Source organism: Rattus norvegicus, unplaced genomic scaffold (assembly GCF_021556685.1).
Source record: "Rattus norvegicus strain SHRSP/BbbUtx unplaced genomic scaffold, alternate assembly SHRSP_T2T unassigned-0000138, whole genome shotgun sequence".
NCBI lineage: Eukaryota > Metazoa > Chordata > Mammalia > Rodentia > Muridae > Rattus > Rattus norvegicus.
In genome coordinates, this window is record NW_028238859.1 from 30,001 (window position 1) to 35,000 (window position 5,000).

Sequence of the window (5,000 nt, forward strand, 5' to 3'; positions counted from 1 at the left end):
CAATTGTCCTAGGTCGACCAGATGTCCCTAACATATGGCGACGCGTACTTTACTCGATCCACCTGGTATTGACTTCTGGCTCTTTTTTTTTCAATTTATTAATGATATATCTATAATATATAATATATAATATATAAAATATATTATATATCGACCAGTTGGAAAACGAGGTCGACTAGTTGTCCTATGCCTTACATACAAAGCAGTGACTGGTACTTGCAGTACTATGATTTTTTTGTTTTTGTTTCTTTCTCTTTTTTTTCGGAGCTGGGGGACCGAACCCAGGGCCTTGCGCTTGCTAGCTAGGCAAGCACTCTACCACTGACCAACTGAGCTAAATCCCCAACCCCAGTACTATGTTTCCGCCCCCCCCCCTTTGGTTTACATTCAATTCTCTCTCTCTCTCTCTCTCTCTCTCTCTCTCTCTCTCTCTCTCTCTCTCTCTCTGTGTGTGTGTGTGTGTGTGACAGGGGAGGGTCGGCCAGTTGTCCCTTCCATTATAAGCAAACTGAAGGTATCAATTGGTCAGCTGAATAGTTCTCTGCTTTCCATTGTTCTCACCATCTCTCCAGTCGTATTTTTTATAAATATTGAATATTAAATATATGTGTGTGGGGGGGGGTGTGGCTGTGTGTGCATGAGTTCCTAGGTACGAACCTGAGGGAGGGAGGAGGGAAGGACGGAAGGGAGGGAGGGAGGGAAGGAAGGTCGACCAGTCAGCCTCCTTTCTTTTTTTTTAAAGTTATTTCCTCTTCTTTTCCAGAATTATTTATTTTGTGACTATGAGTACACTGTAACTATCTTCAGACACACCAGAAGAAGGCCTCATCCCATTACCGATGGTTGGGAGCCACCATGTGCTTGCTGGGGATTGAAAACTCAGGACCTCTGGAGGAGCGGCCAGGGCTCTTAACCGCTGAGACATCTCTCCAGCCCTCTTTTTCCAGTTTTAAATAAGCCTCGTTAGTTGAGCGATCTGGGGAGTTGCTTTTCTTTCCAATTTGTGTGTGGGGGGGGCAGCAATGGATCCAGTATCCAATTCCCCTTTCTCTCGATAACATCTTATTACAGTAAGATGGCTCGATTTCATTTGCAATTACTTTCTTATTCTAGACGAAGGTTGATGAATAAATCTTCTTGTCGCTCCATGAAGGAGGGAATAAAATAATATTTGGCTAGGTCTATATTCCTTCATTTTTATTTCTCTTTGTTTCTTGTCCTTTCTTTAAAAGAAAGAGGTCAACCAATCGGTGTGTACCACCACCACCACCACCACCACCACCACCACCGAGTTGTAGGGATCCATTATGGGCCCCTGTCTGTCTGCCTGTCTGATTCATTCGTGTTTATTTAAACGTCCTCCAATGATGGTTGTGCAGTGAAAGAAATGCGTGCCCGAGCTCGAGCTCGTGCGCAAACACACACACACACACACACACACACACACACACACACACACACCACACGGGGGGGGCAATGGGGGGTGAGGAGGAGGAGGAGGAGGAGGAGGATGAGGAGGAGGAAAGCTTGGGTTGGGTGGTTTGAGGATTTGAAGGTTTAGCCCTGCAATGTTCCTTACAACTTAAAAACTTTGTGACACACAAAGCGATATTCATTTTCTCCTTCTACTTTTCACTCTGTAGACCAAGATGGCAGACTATATCAGCCTTTGTGGAATGTGACCTTGTATTGCTTTGCCCTACTCTGCTCTGCTCTGCTCTGCTCTGCTCTGCTCAACTTAACAGACGTGTTTTTGCTTTTGTTTATGATTTTTGCTTGCTTGCTTGCTCGCTCGCTCCCATGACTTGACTGTGGTTTCCCTTTCTATTACAGCACGGTGACCAGACTGCCTTGGGGTAATCAGAAAGGAGGCCAGAAGCAGTCTTTTTTCTGACGCACTGAGACTACATACCAGCCGATTTGGAGGAAAAGATCTCCCTCCCTCCCTCCCTCCCTCCCTCCCTCCCTCCCTCCCTCCCTCCCTCCTTGACCCATTTTCCCTCTTTCCCGATACACTCAATAAATTTAAAGTAAATCAATGAATCAAGTCTCTAGTAATTTATTTGTTGGGATTTATTTGTTGGAAATTATCCCTCCACACCTTCGCCCCTCCCCCCACCACTCGAGGATGTCTCCCTGGGGGGGGGGGGCGGGGGGGTTGGGTGGACTCGTGTAGGCATACCTCTCCTCCCTTGGCTTTCCGGTCCACTTCGCTCCAGCATACCTAACTCTTTGGAAATGGTAATAGAGTTCATGACACACCCTCACAGAGAGAGGAAGAGTCCGATCGTTCACTGATTCGCTCTCACCCAGCCTCGCCCTGACAGCTCAGGCATGTCTAAATCCGAATGTGGGCAATATTTACATGACTTGACTTGGTGCTTCTAACTTTTTCTCTCTCTTTTTTTTTTTTTCTTCTTTAGTATTTTTTTCTTTACCCTACAAACAGCACACTGCAGCTGTCTTCGGACACACAGCAGATCGATCCCATAACAGAGGGTTGTGAGCCACCATGGGAATAGAACTCAGGACCTCTGGAAGAACACAGTCAGAACTCTTAACTGCTGACTCCATTATTTCCGATTAATGTTTAATGTTTATTTTATTTTATTTTATTTTATTTTATTTTATTTTCGGAGCTGGGGACCGAACCCAGGGCCTTGTGCTTCCTAGGCAAGCGCTCTACCACTGAGCTAAATCCCCAACCCCAATGTTTAATGTTTAAATAAATAAACCTTGTAAAGAAATTAAGCATCTTAAAACCATAGGCATGTGCATCCCCTCCTCATTCGTTCATTCCCTCGCTCATTCATTCATTCAGACAGACAGACAGACAGACAGACAGACAGACAGACAGACAGACAGCAACCAAAGTCTAGCCTTTAACAAAGCAAGAAAGCATACCCTGCGGGACGCACAGATGAATTCCTGAGGCTTACCCTGCAGAGCTTACATGAGGCTTAGTAAAGGACTGACCTGACAACAGCTACCTACATACGTTGAAAAGTCTACCTGGTATTGACGGATGATGACAAACTGTATGTGTGATACAAAACTGTATGTGTGGTTCCCCTTATAACTCATCTCGAAGAGCCCAGCTGTTGGGGCTCGTTCTTTTGGGGGGAAATGGAGGCTTTTCATCTTTCCCAAAGCTCCTCCTAGATCCTTTCTGTCCATCTGTCCATCCGTCTGTCCGTCCGTCTGTCCGTCCGTCCGTCCATCAAATTCTACCCTAGGCCTGCCCTTAGGTTGGTGGTCGTCCATTGAGTGCTAGTGACTTCTGACTTGTCTCTGTCTTCCCCTCTGAGAACTGTATTTAGATCTGATGCAGGCACGCAGGCAGGCAGGCAGGCAGGCAGGCAGGCAGGCAGGCAGGCAGGCAGGCAGGCCCTCCCTCGTTTTGAAACAGACAGACAGACAGACAGACAGACCAAAGGGTCAATGACTGACTGCACTTAAAGGGGCTGTTGACTCCTCTTTGGAGTTACCGCTGTTTAAAACTTGCTTGATAAAATAAAGTCATCGAATCCAAACTACGCAAAGGGGACACTATAACAAATTACGACTGCTTGTGTATATAGAAAACAGGGTTTTTTCTTTCCCTTATTCCATTATGTATGTTTGCTTTTCTTCAAGAATAAAACCGGCTAGGTGGTGCCTCGGAGACTTTATTTTTTTTTCCCCCCAGGAGTCCCTTCGGGCCCTGCCAGCGGGAGCCTGGACCTCTGAGGCCAGAGAGGGTGTGCTGTATCCCCGGCTCGCTCCCTCCCTCCTGGGATCAATCTAAAAAATGGACAGTTTTGGACACAAGCTTAAGTAATGTTCAGCTCATTCATGCAAGAGAGGTGTAGGAAGGACAACACCCCCACCCCCACCCCCACCCCCACCCCTACCCCCACCCGACCAAATAATACCCTAACCAATAAAAACTAGCTCCTTACTCCTCCGCCTGAGGATTTCTGCGGTCTCATGGTTTGTTCTTGGTTGTTGTTGTTGTTGTTGTTGTTGTTGTTGTTGTTGTTGTTGTTGTTTTGTTTTGTTTTGTTTTGTTTTGTGTTTTTCAGACTTTAAGACAAATGTAGGGGTTGGGGATTTAGCTCAGTGGTAGACCGCTTGCCTAGGAAGCACAAGGCCCCGGGTTCGGTCCTCAGCTCCGAAGAAAAAGGAAGAAAAAAACAAAAACAATAAGACAAATGCTTGTTGTGATTCTCATTTCATTTCAAGGCTGCTATTCTCTAAATCAGAAGGACTCCCTTACAATTCTTCATGGGTAAACTTGCTTTACATCCCTGACATCAACAACAAAAAGAATTCAGAAAGTGGTGATGGACCAATCTGTTTGGGTGTTTCTTGCCTGCTTGACCTTGACTCGCACAAGAGAGCATAGAGAATAAAATAAAGTAGGTGGATGGAGAGATGGCACCGTCGTTAAGAGCACTGATTGCTCTTACAGCGGTCCTGAGTTCAATACCCAGCCAACACATGGCGGCTTGCAACCATCTGTAATTGTCAATCATGCCCTCTTCTGGGGTGTCTGAAGACACCTACAGGGTACTCGAATAGACATAAAACAAACAAACAAACAAACAAACAAACAAACAAACAAACAAATCTTTAACAATTAAAAACAAAAAGAATAAAATAAAGCGAAGGACCCGCCTTGGAGACCTGCCCGGTATTGCTCCAGAGTCTACTTTTTAAAACACAGAGATAGGGGTTGGGGTTTTAGCTCAGTGGTAGAGTCCTTGCCTAGCAAGCTCAAAAACCTGGGTTCAGTCCTCAGCTCTGGGGGAAGAAAAAAAATACACACACACACACACACACACACACACACACACACACACACACACATAGATAGATAGATAGAGAGAGAGAGAGAGAGAGAGAGTTTGACAGCAATAAAAAACAAAACAAAACCACTTTAAAATACAGAGATGTAAGGATACTCAGAGGGCTCAGAGGAAGCAACCAAGTGTTTGTTATATGGGTGCCAACAATAT